The sequence below is a fragment of the Heterocephalus glaber genome, unplaced genomic scaffold, assembly GCF_053883595.1.
Source record: "Heterocephalus glaber isolate CG9 unplaced genomic scaffold, H.glaber_assembly_v1.0 deba00001428, whole genome shotgun sequence".
Taxonomy (NCBI): domain Eukaryota; kingdom Metazoa; phylum Chordata; class Mammalia; order Rodentia; family Bathyergidae; genus Heterocephalus; species Heterocephalus glaber.
In genome coordinates, this window is record NW_028258293.1 from 36,014,297 (window position 1) to 36,039,225 (window position 24,929).

Sequence of the window (24,929 nt, forward strand, 5' to 3'; positions counted from 1 at the left end):
CAAAACCATATGTAGTATAGTGATACAATGGAATATATTGCACGTCAACAAAAATAAATTACCGGTATACTTAATAAAATGGATAAACTTCTCAGGTAAAGTACTGAATAAAGAAAACAGACACACACAAACATATGTATTGCAGCATAAACACACTCACACAAACACACACACATTAATTCTCCAAGAAATCAAAATGATAATTACTTTTAGGAATGTGGAAAAGCTATACTGACTGAAAAGTAGAGCCTATGTTAAAAATTAGAACTTACAAAAATTAATTGCAGAACCCATTAGTGACTGATTGGTGATAAAGATATGCAAATATTCATGTCTTTATACTTAAGATTAATGGCATACAACTGTATAAAAGTATAGTAAAGAAATTTGAAATTTGCAGAAGTTAGAAAATCAATCTGAATTCACTTAATTATAGTTTGCAGAACTTGAAATCCAAGCCAAGTTTGGCTGCCTTCAAAATTAATGTCCTTTCTAATCATTCTTCCTTTCATACAAACTTTTCAAGACCACTGACTCTCTATTTTCCCTTTTTTCACTTCATAACTTAAAGTTATTCAATTAATTACTTGAGGCCTCAAATGAAGTACATCACCACCGAAATTCTCAGGAGTATGATTTATAGTTCTTAATAGCTTCTGTTTTAACAGCTATTAACAATTTTCCCTGAAGAGACTGCATGCATAGCCTTTCACCTAGAAATTCTCAAGTGAGAATAAGAGCCTGGTTTAAATCAAGAACTTTTTGTCTTTGTTATATCATTTGGTCATCTCCATAGGAAAAAAAAAAAAAACAACTTCCATATGTGACCACTTTTTATGGATCACACAATTATGAAAGGTCATAGTAAGTTTATGCTATTAAAGTTCAAAAACATTCACAGACACAGACACACAGACATATATAAAAAAATATCTGCAGGGGTTTCTAATAGTAGTAACAAATTTGCATGAATGTACATACACATAAAATGCACTGAATAGAAATAGATACCCACATGTGCTAGCTTTAATTATTAACATAATTTCAGTGACTCTCCTTCTAACTTGTTTTCAGTTTCTTTCTGGCTAGACCAAATAGTAAATGAGTTATAGGGTAAATATCTCCATTAGTCAAAGAGATGACACCTTTTATGTGAATTAATTCCAGTAGATTTCTTCTATATGATTTTATAGTGAGAATTTAATTGATAGAAATCTGCAATAACACTGTTATTGTTTCTAAAAGAGCACATTATGTTGTTTATCCTAGTTGTGACTTTCAATAAAATCCAAGGGCGTAACTTTAAAATGAAATAATGAAGGTAAACTACTTTAATTTCAATTTAAAACACTTTGACAAATCACAACAATGAAAAATCAGAGACTGTGGAAGAATCACTAAACCTGTTGTCCCTTAAATATTTTGCCTAATGAGTGCTCACAACTGCGTGGAAACAGCTATGGTGGCCATTTTATTTGCTTAGGACTCCGAATAGGAAGACTTGGGGAGCAGAGGTACAACTTCTTAATCAAGCTGGAACTTGCAACACAGTAGCTACTGATCGACCAATGAGGCAAAGTGAGAGATAACACTTTGTTGTTCTTAGTCCCTGAACTTTTGAGATTGTGCAATTTGAACAAAGGTAACAAATATGTTAATCAAATGCTTTAGAAAATGAACTAGATACTAGACAGTATTTTATTAAAATTTAGAAATACAATTATTTTTTCTCTTCTAGATAAGGTACTTTATATCCCTATCATCCAAATAAGGTGCTAATGTCACTCTGGAGGTGAGGAATCCACCTACTCAAAGTGGAATGAAACTAATTTATGTCTTAATTGCTGCTTCAAAATCTCCTAGACATACTAAATATGTCCTTTTAAATAAAAATCTTCAGAATTATAAGGAAAAGTAGTTTCTGATACATGAACAAGTGATAACCTAAGTCTTAAGATTTTTACTTCATAATAGGCCCCAAATAATTTTAAATAGAATAGTGTGCACTATAAAAGACATAGGTATGGGCCACAAGCCCTCTGTCCCATACGACTCTTAGAATCTGGATATCAATGAAAAAATCATAACAAATACAGGTAATGTTTATTACCAAATGCAGGCATCCCTATAGCTAATTTAGCCTTCTTCTCCAACAACAGTATGACTTTGTACAAAAAACATTCAGTTTTAAATTCAGAACTTATGAACATAAGTCTTCCAGTCTTGATTCAACTTCTTTTCCTCTTTTCCTCAGGAATCTTAGGCAAGTCTTGATTTTGGACATTTTACTTTCTTTCTCTTTCTTTCTAAAATTTCTTTTTTTAGTACTAGAGATTAAACCCATGGCTTTTGGACTAAGCTATATCCCTAGACTTTTTTTTTTTCTGAGAAAGGATCTAGCTGTGTTGCAAAGTTTCCCAGGCCATGCTACAATTTATGATCCTCCTGCATCAGCCTCCCAGAGTGCTGACGTTAGAGGAGTGTGTCATACACCAGGCTATCTATATATGAATTAAAATAACAACTCCATGTCAGTTATGTTAAGAGGGTTGACTAGGATATCTCATAGTTTTAAAAGAAACAAGTGAAGGGTATTTTTGGAATGTTTTTAACAGTATGATTTTCACTTAAAGTTTACTAAATTTCACTAAAAGGTCCTCTTGCTTGCTTTGCTATATTTCAGTACTTGACATTTACATTTTAATGTATAAGGTATATTATAAAATGGGATATTTGTTTTACTGAGGGAAACATGATTATTTTATGTTAATATTTTAATTTGTCAAATTCATATTTCTTTACCTGAGTTTGTGTACATAAAATGAGTGATTTTCAAAAATCCTTATTGATAAATTTTAAATGTTTACTCTTGGGGATTTGAAAATTCAGAAATCAGGGATTATCACTAATGTATACCTCTGAATGTTGGCAAACCAGCAAGACATTGGTCAAAGCTGTTCAGTTCAGTGTGTCTGTAACTCAACCTTATGTTTTTTCCTCTTGGCTATGAATTTCCTTCTTTTTCAGGTACGCCATGATCAATTTTTCCCCTTGTATCTGTACTTTCTTTTCCTTGTCACATGCTTTTAGTTTCCTCTGAGTGGCTCAATACCTTCTTTTTGATTTAGTCTCAGTCTTCTGATTCGTGCTCTTTTGTCTCAGGTAATACATCTCCAATTGAGATCTAGCCATTTTCCTTCTAGTAATAATAATCATTAATACATAGACATACTAGATGACTACTCTGTAGCAGAAAAGAAATTTAACATTTTATACATATTGTTGTGTGTAAGTGCTGAAAGGTAAGTATAATTATTTGTACAATTATAAAGATGATGAAACTAAAATTTAATGAATGAGGTATGAACAGAAAGGTTAAAATTGTGACCAACTTAAAAGATTCTCTAAAATTTGGTTCGATCTGGAACCAAAATATTCTTGCATTTGGAACCACAGTAAATTCCATTTGGTTCTGACCCATTGTCGAAATGATGTATGACCATGAATAAGTCACTTAAATTCTTTGAGTTTTTAATTTCCTTGTGTATAGAAAGGGTGGATCTACATATCTTGCCCTTTGGAGAATTTCATGACTTTTATTTCTGATTAAATTGAAGACAAATATTCATCCAACAATAGATAAATATTTTCAAAATTATGTAAGTGGAAATACGTATTTTCAAAGTGAATATCCAAGTCACTTTTCAAGAACTATCTGTACCTAGAGCATAACACTCCCACTTCTGTTATTTTGGGCTGTTTTACATAGTTGTTGGCCCAGGTCTTGGATTTATAACTGAGAACTTTTAATGTGACAGAAACTGAGAAAAATCTCTAAGTTTTCAGCTGAGCACAGAGACACTTTCTATCAATTGTGTGAAAGAATTACTTTCTATGTTTTAAGGAATAATCTAAAACCAGCATAAGTAAATAGTGACAAATTATCCTAGGAAGACTACACCACAATTTTCCCAATATAAGTATAAATCAAAATAATATCGACCATATATTAATCTTATGATGCTACTGAAACAGACATCAACTATAAAATAAGTAGAGACAAATCCAGCTCTTTTGATCTCTTGGAATCGTATGTGATTTTTCTATATAATCATCTTGAAAGCAGAGCTGCCTAGTTTAATAAATTTTACATAGGGAAGTCAGTGGAATTCTTCAAATAGTCATACTACCTTATTTAAATTCTTCAAATTGGTGCAGAATTTTATAATAAAGTTGAAACATCTTTATATGTTATTTAAGAGAGGCCACGATCTGTGCCACGATCTGTGCCATGATGGTCTCAGGATGATCACCTATCACCGATGCCCACTCCGGTCATAGTGAGCAAACACCACTAAGGCTGGATGTTTGTGAACAGATTGAAGCCTGATAAAGTCGCTCTGAGGAAGGTAAGCTTTTGGTCAAACGTACTATATCATCCATCACATAATCTTATCTTAGAAAACAGTGACTGTTGAAGGCTAGCTTGTGTGTGTTGCTCCCTGATAACTGAGGCAATGACCTCACTAAAGTTAGGGGACATAATTGCTTGGTGTCATGAACAAATATAGAGATTGGGAAAGACAAAGAGTGCATATTTATCCTATGGAGATTATATCTAAACAATTTACAATTATTGACATGATACTTGAGATGGTATGAAAGTTTAGCCATAGCCTTTTTGAAACATAAAGGAGTAAATGCTAACGAATAGTTGTTGGGAGCAACGCAACAAAATTTTAGGGTAAAATCATTTGGTTAGCCTAGTTCTCCTGCGTACATCCCAGCTATGGAATTCCGAGACATAACCCCATTTTGGCCTCGGGTCACAACTGAGACCTCAATGATCCGGTGATGCTGTGATTCTCCAGGACAAGAAACATCCTGGGAGCTGAAAACATCCTGGTAGGAACAAACATCTACTCAGTTCCTCATTGTTCTTGGATCATTACATCTTGTTTACACAGGATGTACTGAACTCTCTGCAAGTCATTTGTTACATTTGTTTCTCCCAATGTACTGAATAAAAGGTGCGGTAAGCTGGGGGCTTTCATCTCTGCCACCCAGAGCAGCACTGATCAGACCCAAAGCTCAGCTTCTTTTCAAAGTCTCATTTTTCTACCTTTCCTGTAATTCGCCTTGTGCTGCTGTGGCTCACAGGAGACTAGGACTTACTGCGGAGGTTCTGGTAATGTCCACTTTCCCTGTTCCCTACAAATAGTATTAGATATTCCGCATTTTATATTGGATATTAAGTTTTGTCTTTTAAAATGGACAAATTATAATGATACATGTATACCCATATTAAGAGCAGAACAACTCTTGACATTCAAACATCATTTTATATGTTTTCTCAGAGAGCTTTCCTTTGTCTAATTGAAAATAGCCATCCAGTCACTGAAATACATGTTTCTTATTTATATTGTTAGGTAACCTGTATGACAGCAATATTTCTTTTTTTTTTTTTTTTCTGTTTTGTGGTATTGTCTGTTCCATGGTGTTTTCTATTCCTTTCAGCTTCAGAAGATGGATAGGGAAAATAGGAGGGGTGGAAGTGCAGTATATTATGCAATACACAAGTCTGCAATCAGCGTTTCACTACTGAGAAGACACTAGCATTCTCTGAGCTAGTGGGTCTTTAATGGTAGCCCTTTTGCTAGTTGAGTTTAGGGTTGGCATCTCTAGAGTGCGGTTTCCTTGACAGGCATCAAAGATTCGTCTGATCACTTACAATCTTTTTCAGAGCTGAGCTTTTTTTTCCTGTTTATTTTTTGCTCATTTAAAGTTTTTTATTCCTAGCCACTACAAAGTTGAGAAACAGGACAGAAATCCCTTCCATCTGGAGGATCTATGAGGCATAGTTGGGCTTTTTGAGCATCTCTATAATCCTAAATTCCAGAAAACATATTCAAGCACTCTATCTGGTACTATTGTTGCAGGTTTTTTTCTAGACTTAAAATAAGGGAAGGCTCATCAATGAATTCACATAGAGAGTGAATTTCATATCATATTCTCATATAAAAAGCAATTTTTTAAAAAGGTAAGAATTCAATGAAAACCAGATAACCAATAAAAAGAGGTTGTATTAATAGAAAGGTTGTGCAATTCGTACATGTGTAAAATTGCTCAAGCTCACTAAAAGTTACAGAAATGCAGATTAAAATAGTAATTTACCACTTTCCACACAGTGTAGAGTGTGAAGAACCAAGCATTGACATGTATTGCTGATGGTAGTGTAAATTAATGCAGTCTCTTTGAATGTAACTTTTATGAAAATAATGATATTTATATTCTGAATCAGAAATTCCACTTTCAAAAGTTTATTTATATACTTATAAAGCTAAAAGTAAAAATGTTGTTCATTACCGGATAATTGAAATGGTGTAATTATGCATCGATAAAATTTGTTTAATAAAATTGTATGAAATTCATAAAACTGACATTCAGTTTAATACATATCAGTATGTGTTTACAAACATTTCTATACATTCGGCTCTTGGCTTGAGGTCCCTGGATCAGTGTTTTGCTTTAGCTAGTGATATGCAAGCAGACATAAAACTCTCAATATATCTGTGTTGTTAGATAAACTCTCTTGCATTCCTAACATCCACAGTAAAAACATAGTACAAAGAATTTTCTTTCTTTCAGCTTGGGTAGTAGCATAAGAAACTCTGAAACTCTTTAAATTAGAAAAAAAAAAAAGTCAGGCACAGAGAGACAACAGCTAGATGATCTCACTTATGTGGGATCTAATAAAGTTGAACTTAAGAGAAATAATATGCAGAATGGTGCTTACTAGAGAATTGAAGTCAACAAGATAGATGGGGAAAGCGAAGACATTAATCGACAGATACAAAGTTTTCTTTAGATAGGAGGAATAAGTCTGGTGACTACATTTAATAATAATATTTAATAATAATAATTTCAAAATAGTTGAAACCTTAGATACTAAATTTTCTCATGACAAAGCAAGGTATTTAAGATAATAGATAAGTTAGTTACTTCATTTCATCATTGTAGCGTGGATACATCACCTTGTACACCCTATATATTATATATGCTATTATATGCATATATATTATATATGCTATTAGTTATCAATTAAAACTTAGAGATAATGAATCTACAAATTCAAGAATTAAAACTAAGTTCATGAAATTATAGGGCACTTAAGTGAGTTAGTAAAATTATTGCAACAGTGTTTGTTCTGATTGATCAGGCAGGAGTATTGATTAGATAGTGCTTGTATATTTTAAAAACCTGTAAAACTATAAATGAAAAGATATCAAAGGTTATAAGGGAAGATGCTTTATGAGTGTTTAATGGAAATATAAGGATTTCTTTGGAGTGATAAAATAAGATGTAGAGAAGTGTATGCCTCTACTTCTGAATGTGCTTTGCATATATCAATGTGCCTTTGTAAAGAAAATTTTTGGAAATATACAATGATGATTGCAGTGACTCCTTAAACATTTGAACAGTGTATTATTGTTGAAAGAATTTGTTTTTTATTCCTTTTTGTACTTTTAAAAATTTCAAATATGCTGAAATATTTCTTCAGTAAAATATGTAACATTTTAAAGGTGAAAAAGTAGAATTTAATAAAGCATTCAATTTGGGTAAGAACACTATAAATATGCTATCTTTAGTAAAATAATGAAAAATAATCTAGTTTTCTCAGCTGTATGATCTAAATTTCAATTTATAAAATAAGTGGTTGTGAAAGAAATTGAAAATCTGTCCTGATTTCCCTTCATTACCATGTAATTGTAGCTGACATTTATTGAGTAATTAATATAATCCTGGGAATTTACAGAGTACTGAACATCCATTATTTTAAAACAACACTGATTGAAGAAGGTGTATCTCTATGGCTAAGATGATTTTTAACAACAAAGGACTTTTTCAGAAATGGTCACTAAACTACAAAGCAACCGCTTTCCCTTTGAATCAGAACCACTATGTCATTTCCATGTTTTAACTGGTATTGTGTTTTTTCCTTTTCCTTTTTCTTTTGGTTTTTGTTTTTCTTTTGTAACAATTTAAAACATAAAGAAAGACAAAAAAAAATAGTACTGTCACTTGAATACCCTTTGCCCAACCTTCACATCCTTTGGAGTTGTCCCCACCATAAACACACACACACACACACACACACACACACACACACACACACACACACTTGCCTTAAAGCAGAAGGAGCCAATCCAGTATCACACAGTCCATCCTTGGTCATGTATTGGTTTGTTTTTGATCACACACTGGCTATGCATTATGCATTTGGAACTTGCATGTCACAGAAGTGATGCCGAGTCCTTCATTGCATTCTATTGAATAACACAAAAGTGAAATTGTCTCATTTATGATGCTTTCATCAGTGGACAAATTACATCATGAAAATGCCTGTGAGAGGTTGGAATAATAGTTTATTGAATATATTTTAATAATTTTTATCAGGGACATTGGTGGTGTTTTTCCCTTTTAGTTACTGCAAATAGTACTATTAGGAACATTAATATAAAAGTACCCATTTCAATTTCATTGTTTAATTTTGGGGGGTGTATGAGGTATGAGCAACATACATGGTTAAAGCTTACATTTTAAAAATGTATTATAGTACATTGCCATTAATTTTCTCTCAAAACATTCCCCATCACTTTGAATATAGTTATCCCTTTGTTAATGCCATTTTCTGAAGCAGTTCTGGAAGTCTTCCTTCATGAGTGTCTTTAAGGGGTATGATAAAAATATACAGTGAATTCTTCTTCATTCACTGGAAAGGCAGGCTTCTAAAAACATGATGGTGTATCCTTATCTACTTTACTCACTGGATCTGTCACTGTGTGACTTCTGGCTCTTCCCCAAAGTCAAAATGACCATGAAACATAAATGTTCTGCATTGAATCAGAATATTCAGACAGCCACAGCAGTGCAGCTAAAGATGCTTGGGAAAGGGGAGATCCCCAACCTCTTCAGAAATGGGCAAAAATGGTGGGATAAGTACTTTTGAAGTGAAGGCAATATTTTTAGAGAGATTAATGGCAAATTGTCTTACTTTCCAATCACACCTTGTATACCTAAGAGTTAAATTTTTGGATGATATGATAATTCTGTGGTTTTTCTGTTTTATGTTCCTTTTTTTAAAGAATAATGTCTTACTCATTTTTTTATTGCTGGATCAAAATGTCAACCACCACAACCTAAAGGAAGAGAGGCTTATTTTGGGTCATGTTTTCAGTCCATGCTCAGCTGGCTCCAAAGCAGAAATAGCGTGTTCAAAGGGCCCAGCCATAAGGTTACTCATTCCTTGGCATCTAGGAATCAGAAAGAGACGTGAGAAGCTGGGGACCAAGATATACCCTTCCAGGTCATGTCCTCAGTGACCAACCTCCTCCTAACAGACTTCACCCCCTATTTGCATGTTCGGGTCTGACAGGCATAGCACCTCATGATCCAGACTCCTTCTAAAAGACCCATTTCTGAACACTTGAGCCTTTGGCAGACATTCTAGACATAAAACAAAACAATGAAATTATTTTCCACAACAGCTACACCTTCCAACAATTTCTGCAATTTTCAATTTCCCCATCTCCTTGTTAACACTTATGATTATTTTTGTAGGTATCTTAGTAAGTTTGCAGTGTCACCTCATATGGTTTGATTTGCAGTTCTCTAATGACTAATAATATTAAAATTTGTTTCATGTACATGTTAGTCATTTCTATATATCTTTGGAGAAATGCTTATTTAACTCTTTATCCTGTACACAACTTTAAGTTTCTTTTTATATTCTATATACTGTTCATAGACTCCTAAAATCATATTTTCTTCCATTTTGTAGGTTACCTGTTCATATTATTGATCATTTTTTAACAGAGTAGTTTGTTTTGATGAAATCTAATTCCTTTATTTTTTTCTTCTGTGGCTTATGTGTTTGTTGTCATATTTAAGAATCTATTACCAAACTAAGGTTTTAAGAATTTGCACCTGTTTTTTCCTCAGTGTTTTATGGTTTTAGCTCTTATATGTAGGTCATTGATCCTTTTTAAATTAATAATTTTGTATTCTGTGAAGCAGAGGTATATTTTGAGTAAATTTTCATTATGGTACAAAAGAGGGTATAATTTTAATACAGTGAACCCTTGATTTACAACCAGCATGACATAAGAAAAACTTGGGTTACTAGTGGAATCTTAGTTTTAACTTACGACCAAAGTCTTGAGTTATGACATGAATGGTGGCTGCTTGTGCTTCCAGATGGTCTCAGATAAAGATAACCCTTAAAGAGTTCTGGAAAGAACATTACAACATCCCTTCCTGTGTGATGTTATTTGAGAAATCCTGGGCCAATGTCTCTCTAAGGACACAGATCTGCCTGATACAGGAGAGAGACTTTGAAGGCTGTGTAGGGGAGCCTGAGCCTTCAATTGACCAACTTGAGTCACAAGCAGCCCTTGTGAACAAATAGAGTTTATAAGTCAAGGCCACACTTGTTTTGCATGAACTCTCTAACACCATTTGGTTCAGAATATTTTTTTACTTATTGAATGCTCTTGGTATTTTTACCAAAAATAAATTAGTCACCAGTGTCTGGCTTTACTTTTGTACTCATCATTCTAACTCATTGGTCTACATGTCTAACCTATGTTGTTGTTTACACTGTTTTCAGTAAGTTTTATTATCTGGAAATGTGAGTCAAGGGCTTTCTTCTTTTTTTATATAATTTTTGCTATTCAGGGTCATAGAAATTCAAGAATTTGTAGCTCTTTTTAATTGAGAATAATTTTTAGAAGATAAGATTTTAGTTTTAGCTGGCTGCATTGCTACTAGAGTCCTGTTGGTGTCAGGTCCTTTCAGATTACATCTATATCTATGTCTATATCATCTATTTTCATATCTGTATCTATAAACATATCTAGATATACATAAATACTTATATCTATATATATTCTTTTTTATTTCTTCATTTGTATTTTCTCAAGTTCTCAGGAGGGATAAGGCTATCTATCCCACTCTCCACAATTTAAAATTTTTTTTTCAAAATCTTGTCTATAGCCAGTTTACTTATCTCCTGAACATCACTACCACCTTAGCTAGATACTCTGTTGGTTCAGACTCTACATCTCAAAGGGCTTCATTCAACATGAATGAACTTAGTGCTTCCATAACTAAATACCACACAGAAGGTACCTTAAACAACAAAAATGTGTTTACTCACAATTCTGGAGGATAAAGTCCATGACTAAGGTGTGAACATGCTTGATTTCTCACAGAGCATGTCTCTTGTAGTGAATGGCCTTTTCTCAGTATGTGTACAGCTATAATGCCTCTTTTTCCTTAAAAGACAACAGTTATATTTGATTAAGAGTCACTCATGAATACTTCTTTTAATTGCATCATGTGTTTAAAGAGTCTCCTAATTTAGTCACATTCTGAAGTACTGGGGATTAGGATTCAACATTCATTTTGCAGGCTCAATTCAGCCCAAAGTAGACACCATTCTCTTGCAACTTGGCCACATAGTCATTCTGGATGCCTTACTCTGATTCATTCCACTGCTAGACTGGCATGAAAAAGACATTTGAAAAATATTTTAATGTTTTTAACTGATGTATGTTGAAAAGATTTGAAGATGTTTGAACCTGAAATGAAGAGAGGGAGAAAAGTCTTATTGATGTGGAGGATATAAAAGTAGGAATGGATTAATGAAATGGTAAAATTATTGGAAAAATTTAAAGACTGGTTCTTTTTAATACCATTTTCAGTGTCATTTGTCTGGTTTCTCAGGTTTTCTGTCCGGTTTTCATCCTCACTTCTTACTAATATTGACTGATCACCAGACATCCGAGTTATGATCCATACTTCCACTTATTGTTCTTGACATGATAAAATGATTGACTCAAAACACTTCGCTCTTCTTTGATATGGATTATATTAGAGTAGAATCTACTTTAGGTTGCTGTATGAAAGGGTTTAGTTAGGCTTTCTTCCTTTTAAGAAACTGAGCAGCATAAATACAGCCTAGAATATTGTGGTGGGGGGTCCAGGGTATTTTGTTCTTGTTATTTTGTTTGTTTGGTTTAAGAGATTAACCTAGTATTCAAATATTTAGTATTAAGGAAAATCTTTGTCTTACATAAGTTACTAGTGTTTCAACATGAAGAAACATGGAATCTAGTAGAAAATATACAAGGAAGTATTGATTTTAAAATAGAAAATAACAATCAATGTGATGACCTGTGTCTGAGGTAAACCACACAAAAGAGGCACTCAACCAACTCTACTACGGTGCAAAAGATGAACAATCACAACAGGGAATAGTTCTGATCTTCCAGGAGAAAGGATGTGTGAAATTGAACCTCTACAGAAACAGTCACTGGGATACTGGAATCAGAACAATCGAGACAGAGAAAGGCCACCTAGAGAGTGCATGGCACATTCTGTCAACAATTAATAGTATAAAATTCTTACAGTGGAGTTTATTGCATAGGAGATGTGAGAAGGTTATCATCTGGCTAGCAGCAGCACCAGAACACTGGCTATGGCACATGAAGTAATTTGTATTTCTCTTCAAGGCAGTGGAGAAACACAGAATGACTCGGAAGGAAAAGAGGGAAATCACCCAATTTGCATTTTAGAAGATTGCTCACAGACAGTGTGAAGGATGAATTACAAGGGCATGAGATTAAAGGCAGAAAGTTAATACAGTTTCACAGATGTAACAGAGTCAATCACAGTAGTATCAGAGTGGCATATTTTTTTTAACCTGGTTCCACATTTTACATAAATTCACACCATGGAAAAATATAAATTGTGAATATAAAAAATGTGACTTTCAACAAATAAATAATGATTTACACACCCAAACGAATATGTTTTCCAATAGTAATCTATAAAAAATGCAGTTTAATATTGCTATCACCATGTAATATATATATTTGAATCTCTTCCCTTAAACTTTCCCTCAAAGGTCATTTAAAAGCCACACTAAAATATGCTTTATTGATTTATAAATTATTGATTTTTACTAATAGACATTTTAGAGATAGTGAATTCCTTATTAAATCTGACTCCTTGCTTGCAGACATTCTTGCCACTTTTGGGAATTGAACAGAAGGGATGTGGGTGCTTTTAGGTAACAAGAAACAGAAGTGGCCTCAGATGTAACAATTTCCTGTAGATGCTTTGTAAAAGCTGCCTCTTATATAAAGAACATACATTTTTCTCTGCTTCAGCACATTTTCTCTCACTACCTTCTTAATTCATTCAGTATTCTTGCCAAAATTTTGTAGACGATTTTCTTAGTTATACCATCTTTTAGAACCTTCGTTTTTTTTCTGATAAAAGGTTAATCAAATCTAACTTTCAGACATGCTATGAGAATCCACGTGATGATTAAAGATTGTGTGCACAGCATGCTCAGCTTGGTGTCATTAAAAAATAACACTTTAAAAAAAGTGATTGGTTAATCCAAATGGGAGATGTGAATAATTAGATTTAGTTATTCAATTTCCTAGATAGACCCAGTTTGGCAATTTAGTGAAATAGAATTATGTACAACATATATAAAATAAATAGTTTATTGAACAAAACATTGTGTGCCCTTGGAAGATTCATTTATAACACAATGATTTTTGCAGGGCTCTAGGTCTTTATTATGGGCATTATCTGTATTTCATTATATTTTACTTTGCTGGAAAATGGTAATACTGTAATGTGAAATTTAATATATATTCTCTTTGGTTATTGTATTTATACTAAAGAAAATTATCCCCCAAAATTGCTCTGAAACATAGATTGAGGCAAATTTCCTTCTATCAGCTTATTTAGGACAAACCTTTTTGGTTTCATCTTGTCTTCAGCAAAGTTGCATTCGCCTTCTCAGTATGTGTTAAAAATATCCAGTGGATTATGTGGAGCAATTTTCTACCCTCTGGAACTTTTCCATGGTTACTCATTTTACTTTTTCTTTACAACAGCTGTAACTATGGAGAAATTTCTTGTTTCACAGACAGCTACCCAGCGAAACTCTCAGGAAGATTTTAGCTTAGTGTTATGGTTTGGGTCTAGGTGTCCCCCCAAAGCCTTATAAGGTCATAGGTGACTGAATCTAGAGTGTGTGATGCTAGGATTAAGGGCGTGTGATTACTAAACCACTACACGTGAGTGATTGGTTTGGCACTGCCCTAATCCTGGTAGTTTGAATAAGACAAAAAGGGCAGAAAGACACTATTAAGGCCCCTTGTTGATTTTGCTACTTTGTGCGTCCCATGTTGTTTCTCCTCTGCGATGCCTGTCTGCCATCGACCCTGCCTTGGAGCCAGGCAATTATGGACTGAAACCTCTATGAACTGTGAGCTAAATGAACCCTTTCCCTTTGACCCTGGGTGTTGGATGTTTTGTCTCAGCAAGGAGAGAAAGGTAACTAAGACAGCTTAGATATATCCTTCCTCTACATTAGATCTTTTTATTAGAGTTCCATCAATATATTCTGTTCAAGGAACTGGGGCAGTTTCAAATTAGAAGAGGTCCTATAAGACAGACCTGAAATATAACCCTTAACTTAAAAATATGAATAAGTAGAGGCGTCTACATTATACAAGGAAGCTTTTACAGTTTTTTTTTTTTGGTACCGGGGATCGAACTCCGGGCCTTGCACTTGAGAGGCTGGCACCAGAACCACTGAGCTGAACCACTGAGCTAAACCCCTCGCAATTTTTACAGTTTTGAATAGCCTCAACTTTTGAAATATTTTCAGAATTTTGTGTAAACATTCATTCTCTGATTTCTAATATTAATTACACTCCAATTAATAATTCATGTCTAAATTTTATTTTACTAGCTTCTGAAGATACTAAAATAAATGAGGAAGAAATATCACGGATTATACAAACTAGAGGGAAAGAAAAGAAACCAAGTTTAATAAGGACAAAATATATCATAGAGGTAAGTAATAGGGTATATATAGGATATATGATTAACAGATTTAACTTAGTCTCAGTGGTCATGAATTACATGATTAACATTATATCTCCTTCACTATTCTAAAATTTATATAAGGAAAGGGGCTATCTTATTCATTCCTGTTTCTGGCATCTGTGTAACATCTGACTTTATACTTGCATGTTTATTGGCTGCTTCTATTGGTTCATAAGGTTTGAAAGATCTTTTAATAACTGTTATATTTTGTATTACCTAAACCCACCCCACATCATTTTTGTTATGCTACAGTTCTTAAGATAAAACCTGGAACATTTGGATGCTAGGCCAGACCTCTACCATTGAATAGGCTTTGTTTTATTTTGTTGTTTAAATCTAAAATGATAATAAAAGTTTCTTTTATAGTTCCTACTTTTTCATGAAATTGTGTGTGTGTGTGTGTGTGTGTGTGTGTATGTGTGTTTGGTGAGGGGTGAGGAAGAGAAGAGAGAAATTATAAGTTTACTGGGTGAAATTGTTACAATATGACAGAGTTCCTGTATACTGCATCACCAGTTACTTACTGTGTATATGTATCTATGTTTGTGTGTGTCTCTGTGTTACTGGGTATTGACCTCAGAGACTTCACACTGAGATACATGCCTAGGATTTTAAAAAAAATTTTGTTTTGAGACAGAGTCTCACCAAATTGTCCAGTTGGCTCCAGACTGAAATACTGCTGCCTCATCCTCCCGAACTGCTGGGATTTCAGGTGTGCACTACCAGCACACCTGACTCTTCTATTTTTAACATTTTGTATAAGGATCATATATTTGTAACAATTAATGGATCGGCATTGATAGTTAACAATGTTTAATTTTTTATGCATGCTTCCTTATTTCTTAAAGTCCTTTTTATCTAGAATCTTATCTAATTTAACAAACAACAAATAGTTATCATGCCTTGTGAGACTTGGCAAAGACTATTTCTCAGAGTTCCAGAATTCTCACAACTTTGACAGGTGTAAAGGGTGCGATTTAAGTACATTCTGTAGAATGTCAGCCTTTAAACTATCTTATTTTGTATTATACCTGTGTTAAGGTTTCTGGGGGAAAAACACCACAAGCAGTCAGTGGCATGTCAGCACACCGTTTCATGAGTACATTCTAGCAATGTAACTTTACAGTTTGATACCAGGATGAGGTTGTATTTTTCAGATTTGCCCACTGTAAAATTCCTCTTTATTCTCTTTTCCTATATTGTACTCTGGTAGCACATCATTATTTACAGATTATACAAGGAGTAAGGAGTTATACACCATCCCTTGCATGGCAGTGTCTATATAAATTATTTAGAATTCCTTTGCCTGGTGTTTACTTTTTTAAATTTTCTGAATGGTGGTGCTTTTACTATACTCTCTCTTAAGAATGAAAAAAATGCAACATCACTAAAATACATAATATCTAAATATTATGAAGTATTAGATTTGTCTACTGAATACTGTATTTGATGTCAACACACAGTGCACATTTTTCAAGTATGCATGCAATAAATACTAACTAGAGCATTTCAATTCAGCATTTCAATTTTAGTAACTTTTTTCTGACAAAGAATGTTTCAAGGAAAAATTATAAAGCACATTAGAAAGTTTTTTATTTTTGTTTTGCTGCTAGGGATTGATTGATTAAGAACTTTGCACATGCCAAGAATGCACTCTATCACTAAGTTCCATGGTCAACCCAGAAAATAGTACAATACAGACAACAAAACATAACAAGCATTTGGAATGCAAATAAATATTGCTTATAGGAAGATATTTAGCATTAAAGGAATAAGGAAGGAAGAAATATTTTATATAAATGATCTAAATTCCTGTTCTAATAAATTAGAAAAATAAAAAGTGTCAATACCAAAGATGATGTGGTAAAAACGAGCAAAAATTAATGAAAAAATTAACACAAATATTATTAATAAAACCAGCAAAATAAAAGCTCTATCTTCAAAAATATGATATACCTAGAGATCTAAAAAAAGTTTTTTTTTAATTGGGAAAATATTGGCAATAAATATGCCAAATATTATGAAAAATATATAAGAAATGTTTATTACTTAATAAGTTAATTCAAAAAATGACCACAGGCCTTAACCAATATGTCATAAAAGGTATATGAATGACTAATAACACATGTAAATATGTACTATAGTATTAATCATCAAAAATTCAAAGTTAACACAAAGTTTGATAAAACCACACACCACTGAAGTGGCTACAATTAAAATATGTACTGCCAAACTTTATAAAAGATATGGAACACACGGAATCCTCATATATTGTTAATTAGAATGTAAACTGTTATAACCATTTTGGGAAACATTTTATATCATCATTCATTGACTAATTGTTTCACCTCATATTTATAATTCCAGGTATAATCCAGGACAAATGAAAACGTATGTCCACATAAAAACTAATGAATGAGTACGGCAGTTTTATTCATATTAATTCAATACTTAGAACACCTTTAATGTATGTCAAAATGTAGATAAATAAAAAAGTGTGATATATGCATCAGTGGAAGATTACTCACCAATAACAAAAAATATATGCTGAGCAAAAGATGATAAACACAAGAGTATGTAACACAACTATTTTCATATTAAATAATATAGAAGAAAAATCAAATCTGTAATAAGAAAACAAAGCAATGTTTACTTGGATCCTGGATAGACAGTAATGAAGCAAATGGACACATGAAATGGGAAAGGGGATAGGAATATTCTCTGTATTGATTATAGTAATGAAAATATAGCTATATATATGTGAAATATATATATTTGGCAACTTGTTTTGTATAGTTCAAATTACTCAACTTAATTGTATTTAAATTAATTTTAATAGACATACAAATAAATATATTGCAAATTTAAGAAATAATATTTATAATGATTTTGCAATGATTTGTAATTTTAACATGCTTGAAAACATTTTCTTTAATAAATTACTGCAAGTGATTCTCCATCACATACCAGACATTCATAAATTTTAACAATCTTGTTAATTTAATCCCCTAAAAGCATGATGAATATAGTTTGTGTTTTAAAACTTAGTCTTACTATATTTGTCTTTTTATTGTAATATTTAATTTATTTACATGTAAAAATATCTAAAACATTTGGGCTCATTTGGATTTGTCTTATGTTTTCTTCTCCTTATATTTAATTTTGGCCTTATTAAATATTTTTATTGGTATGTCTCATCTAACTTTATTATTTATTCTAACTACTTTGCAATTTGTTATGGTACAGCTTATAACATGTGCCTTTGTCTGTGTTATAATATAAATTTTTCACTTTACTATTTTTTAGAATTTTCAAAGATCTCAGAGCACTCAATATTTTGAGAAATTATTTATTGATTTATATTCCAGTTCAATAATTACCTAGCTTTTTCTTATCCATTCATTGACTTCTTAATTATTTTAAATTTGAAAAATTACTATTTTAATTCTTCTATGTATTCTAGACCATAGCTTAAAATTTTTACCTGAAATTGTTTTCAGCATTTAATTTTTTTTTGTTTTTTGGTTGTTTTTTTTTTGTTTTTGTACTGGGGATCAAACTGGGGACCTTGCGCTTATGAGGCAGGTGGAACAACCAACTGAGCTAAATCACCAGCCCTTTCAGCATTTAATTTTCAGGACTGATCTCCCACACTTTTACATTAAAAATAAATCTTCACCCAATTTATTATCACCTAAAGATGTTAAGAGATTTCCCAAACCTGAACCTGTGTACATATACATATTTCTATCTTCTATTTTATTGGCATCTTGCCTGTCTTTCAAATTCTAGGTAAAATTTGGCTTCCTATGTATAGCTGTTCTAATCTGACAATGTCTATTTTATCCTCTCAGATTTTCTGTTATTTATTTATACATATTGCATACTGTTTTTTTGTCACTTGTGCCTGAGCGTGTTCTTGTGTGTTCTCTTTGTAATATCCAAGCTTTGTGAAGAAAACTGAACAAGTGTATCTTCTTCAGCACATGAATGCAGATAGCATTTTCAGCACGTGAATGCAGATAGGTGTTTTAATTATAATATCTTTTAAATGGATTTAAGATAAAAATGATATGGTACTATGGAGACATAGCATAGCATAGTGTAAAGAATATGAGGTTGAAATGAAAATTCAAGAAAAGTTCAAAGCTTCTACTTGTTAGTCATGTGAAATTGAATAATGTATTTAAATTACCAGAATCAGTTCTCATATATAGTTTTGGAATTTTATTAATAATAATATCTATCTTACTTTTTCTTGGGAATATATAATTGGGAAATGCATATAAAACACTCCATGAGAATTCTAAACCTTAATAATAGTTATATTTTCTTTGGATCGCTACTTCTGTAGTCAAATGGTCAAACATAATACATTGATTTTGGTGGTCCTACTCACAAAATTTAGGCTACTCCATGGTAAACTGACGAAACTCAAAAAAACATTTATTTAACAGAAAAACAGGCACTAAAAACATTTTCAATTTCTTCTTTATTTTCAGAATACAGATAGGTAAAATTAGTTACTATGAATGGATAGCCACAAAATAGAAATTAAAATACTTATTTTTAATTCTCAGGGTTTTGATAAGATGATATTTGGGGGGAAATGTAGAACGGACCTGTTTCCATGCATCTTTCTGCTCTGCTTTGCTATCTAAACAAATAATTTTGCTAAAGGTTATACAAAATATTTTATGATGAAAACAAAAAGACCCCAAAATAGGTATTTGACAAATTCTCTCTTGCTTTGGAAGTTCTGGCATTTCAATACATTCTCATTTCCTATAATTTGATGAAAATAATTTTATGTTGATTTTTTGGTTGTAAATTTTCCTTGTGCTATATAGAAATTGAAAAAAGAAAACAATTACAACTGTGGATTGTTGCTACCAGTTCATCTGGAATATTCTACCATTTGGTAGCAGCTTCTTTGCCCTGTCACTTAGTGACTTGAGCATTTTCAAATGGGTTCTTGTGCTTTCTTGAGAATATGAAATGTGTCCTAGAACACAGTATTCTCTGGGAAAAAATTCAGACCAAAATGAATACTGTTGATACAAGAAAAAAATAAGTAAATAAATTCAGGAACATGTCCATGAAACTGATAGGTCCCTAATATTTAAATGAAGCCACTGTTTAATAAACTAAACATTTTTAAAAATTTTTTCATGGATCATCTATTAAGAGAAAAGATACTACATATATAAAGTATGTATGCTGTCTAATGTGCTACTAGTTATCTAAGGCAAGCCATTGAGCAAATCTTTGAGACAGGCTTTGCTGTTATTAAGGCTAATATACAGATGAGGAAAAAATATGGCAAAAGAGTTTAACTGGATGAAGAATGTGAGTGGTAGAGAAGCGAGTAGGTAGTCACTTGAAATATTTTTATTCACTACCTTCTATGACATTACAGGAATGAGATCCTCCTTCCAGATCTATTCGTATGCCGACTCCTGAACTGAGTCCTTCCTCTTTCTCCCTCTGTGATTCCAATTGGCTTAGATATCAATACCCTTTGAATTAATGTTTGACTGAATTTCATCTACGCAATCTTCCATTTTTAAATTTCAAATCTCTCCCACAAGTGACAGTAATTTCTTCATGACAACGACTGACAGTTTTAGTTTAATGCAGAAAGAAAAGCTTTTAATAAGTGTGTCCAAATAGTTAAATGAAGTGAAGTTCCACATCAAGAATATAGGAACAAAATTCAGTCACATTAATGAAGAAAAGTTAACAGTGCTCTGAACATCATTCATTGATATACTTAAAACTGGAGTAATGATTTTTTTCTGCAGAAATGTTGCTGGATAAACACATTTCCTCATTTCTGAAGTGCCTATCTTTACAATCTCTACTATAAAACCTTGCCAAAGGGTCTTCAGCCTTTCTATGTTGTTTGGTAACTCTATTACCCAAGCGAGTTTTTTGATTACCTAGCCAGAACATACCAGTCATGAAAGTAGAGCAAATATGTGTAAAATAAATACCTAAATTTATGCATTTATCACAAATAAATCATTTATCTTCTCATATAAGCAAAAGAAAAGAAAAACGAAAGCAATAATAGTGAAATAAACAGGCTATGATGAGTAGACTTGTTTTGTGCTTAAAAGTGGGAACTTTATCATTGGGTGGAGGAAATAGCAATTCTCTGGAACTTCAGGTGCCCTACACTAACCAGTAATTCTACTCTAATCACCTAACATTTTCCTTTTCCTCACTTTTGAAAAAGACTTGTTAAATTGTTTCTTTCTTCTCCACAACTCAGTAACTTTACTTCATACCTAATTGAAAAAAAAGTGGAAGTAATCAAACAGGAATTTCTATATTTCCTTTAACCAATTGTCAATCTCCTACTGATTATGAACTTTCCACACTGTTTGCTTTCCTTCTAACCAACAAACCCAGGATTTATACTCTTATGTACCTCGGCTCCTTAATCAATCCAGAAATTCCACTTATCCCAATTTCCAGGATTAACACCACAGAGCAAGTTACCATTTTCTTTATCTTGGAATACTGCAAAAAAAAAAAAAATCCAACTGGTAACAAATATGCCCCATAAAATCTATTTCCCTACAGAATTAAAAATAAGTAAATTGAATTAATTAATCAGCAAATATTTATTTATTTATTGAGTAGTATAATTTCTTTAATTCAATAGATCTGAAATCTCTCATTTCAACATATAGTCAATAGATCCAAAATACTATCATTCAGTATATTTAATACATCAATAGATCTGAAATTAGACAGATCTAAAATACAGTGGACATTCCAGTTATGACTGGCCTGACATACGAACGACTTGGGTTACTACCAGATTTTAGTTTTAACTTATAACCAAAGTCTTGAGTTATGACCCGAATGCGGGCTGCTTGTGGTTTCAGATGGTCTCACATGCAGACTTAACCCTTAAAGAGTCAGGAAGGAACAGGATAGCATCCTCTCCTGCGTGGGGCTCACTGAGAAGTCCCGGGACAGTGTCTCTCTGAGGACACTGAGATATGCCTGTGTGCAGGAGAAAGACTGTGAAGGCTGTGTAGGGGAGCCTGAGCCTCCACTGACCAACCTGAGTTACAACCAGCCCTCGGGAATGGACTGAGTTCGTAAGTCAAGGGTCCGCTGTACTGTCATTTGAACATGTGATACGTGTAAAGATATTAACGGGCTACTTTAATCTTCCTTTCAGCACCAAGACCTTAGAATTTGCTGTGTTTTACCCTTGCAGCAGGTCTCAGGGAGGACTCGTGTGTTCCAGGTGCCCGGTGGCCACGCATGGCTGTGGGGTGTTTGTTCCTGTCTCGAGGGACCCCTGGGTTCCCCAGGGCTGGCAGCTCTGCTGTTGCCAGCGGATGGGTCAGGAGAGCGGACAGGACTCTGCGAGCACTAGGAACCAAGCAGGATGGGGTCTCTGTCACCAGTGCATCCCCCCTTTCTGTCTCCCCGCAGGTGCCTCGTCCCCCGACAAGGAGCACAGCTATGGGGGAGGCCTTTTCGACATGGTGAAGGGAGGTGCGGGGAGGCTTTTCAGTAACCTAAAGGACAACTTGAAAGATACCCTGAAGGACACCTCTTCCTGAGTGATACAGTCTGTATCCAGGTGAGCACGCTGCCAGGCTCTCGGCCAAGGGCTTTGGCTTCCCGCTGGCGCCTGCTTGGGTCAGTGTCATGGCCGCGATAGAGCCACTTGGATCTGACGTGCTGGGGCTGTCACTGCAGCCAAGAGTCCTGAGGGGCCGCAGCAGAGCCTGAGGAGCTCAGCTCTCTGGCAGTTTGGTGTGATGGCTGCTGTCACCGTGGGTCCAGAATCAAAGTCCTGGATTCCAGGGCAGGGTCTGCACTGGCTCCCATGGGGCCACAGGTGCCCTAATCAGTTCTCCAGCTTTACCTTTAGGCCCCGATAGGAGTGGATGTGTGGCGTGAGGACTGAGTGAGGTAAGGCACCGCGCATCTGAGTGAGCATTGCCCCTGGACTGTCATCGAAACAGGACTTAGTGTATCCTGCTAGTCGTTTAGGGCTTATTTAGTGGGAGAAGTTTACTTTTACTTTTTCACTCTTCTGCACTATGCAAATTCTTGCAAAAAAAAATGTGACAACTCTAGGGTTACTTTACGTTTGAATATATGGCTTGGAATCAGAAATTCAAATGTCAAGTTCAATATGTTAACCAACATTTTCATATTGGCTTCAAGGCAACATTTACCCCCTTTCCTGCAATTCCTAACCAGGACCTTGGTAGGCAGAAAAAGTGTCATTTGTTTTTTTCTCAGTTGTTTTTTCTCCTGCCCTTCAGGGAAGAAATTTCCATGTAGGCAGAGAGGCTGGAACAGCCAGTGTTAATCACTTAGCAGAGATTCTGTTCCCAGACCGCCTCTGTTTAGGAAGCGGCCCCGGGAGGCTACTGGAGCCAGAGGGGGCAGCTGTGCCCTGGGTGTGGCTGTCTTCTCTCAGGGCTGCTCTGAGGTGTCTCCTGTGGACAGAGTGGGGAGGGAAGTCAGACTCGCTGCGGACAGCAGCGGCCCAGTCCCCGGTGTGCTAGAGATCGCGGGGAAGTCCTGGTGTGGACCATCTTAACCAGCGTCCTTTCCTGTCTCGCTTTCAGCTACACGAAGGGAGATTTAGACTTCACTTACGTTACTTCCAGAATTATTGGTAAGTTTATTGATACTTCCTCTGTCTGCTACTACTGTATGTGGTAAGAATATCATAAAAAATCATGTAAATTAATTTTAAGGGTGAGAAATATAATGAATAATTTTAATATATTGTTTGCCATATGTGATATACAAATGTGTATACAGATTTCTTTTACTCCATATGTGATGTATAGTTTATAATATGATAATACATAATGTCAACAATTATTTTATGTGTAGTTATAGAAAAATAATACATTAAAAGGTAAATAAGGGAAAGAAAATATAAAATACTGGTGGATTAAAATTTTAGTTAGGATATCCAGGAAAAGCCATATATATTTGAGTAAGGAGCTAAGGAAATAAGGACTCTATCTGGGAGAACCAGTGTAAAACCTTTCTTAGCCTGTATTAAGCCTGCAGAGGCAGAAGACCATTTAGGGGCTGCAGTAATAACTAGAGTTGAGTCTTTAGTGACTCTAGGGGTCAGAGTAGTGATGATGAGGACAGCAAGAAATGGTCAAACTCGAGGTGTTCTGGAAGAAATAATACAAGGGATCGAGAGATGGGGGGTGGTGAATTTCACCATATGTGTATGGCCCCAAAGAAAGACCAGATGAGCACATAGCAATAGCAAGAAAATTGAAGTCCATAAGCAGAAAGAGGTCCTTACCAGAAGCTAAATCAGCCACCATCTTAGTCTTGGAATTCTCAACCTCCAGAAATGTAGAAATAAATCACTGATGTTTAAGCCACCCAGTTGATGGTACTTTGTTTTTATGGCTTGAGCAAACAGAAACTAGAAAATAAAAATTCAGAAATTTTATGATTAAATGTCAACCAGGGACTGAGTATAGATAGAAAAGGAAAGAGGTGTCATGTTTGGATTTTTGGATCAAGTTATTTTCTGGAAAATATGTACAGAACTATTATTAAGAAGGAAAGAGTGAACAATTTGTTCAAATGATGCTGAGGACTAAAGTGCAGACTGGAAAATGGCTTTTGTATTTGGTGAGCTGGAAGTCGCTGTTAGTCTTTTTAAAAGCTCTTTTTCTATTTAAAACTCTCCTTTTTCCCATTATAATTCAGCAGAATAATTTTAATAACAGTCTGTAGAGATCTACATGATCTACACAATTTACTGCTTGCCCCGTTCATTGGTGCTACTTCAGATCTACCTTTTGCTTTTCGCCTGAGCTCCAGTCCCCATGTCCCACCTTTCTGTTTCACAGAGTTACCGAACTCCTTGCTACCTTATAGGCTGCGCATTTGTTCTCCTCTCTGCCTGGCTGGCTTTTCCC

The 24,929-nt window shown here is 34.1% G+C and overlaps 1 long non-coding RNA gene across 1 annotated transcript; it reads left to right on the forward strand.

Moving 5' to 3' along the window:
• The first annotated feature begins 4,265 nt into the window (after nt 1-4,265).
• Nucleotides 4,266-23,645, forward strand: LOC110346695 (uncharacterized). Its single transcript, XR_002390899.2, has 4 exons — nt 4,266-4,409; nt 14,843-14,946; nt 22,441-22,591; nt 23,595-23,645. It is a non-coding gene; the product is annotated as an uncharacterized LOC110346695 (long non-coding RNA).
• Nucleotides 23,646-24,929: the final 1,284 nt, after the last annotated feature.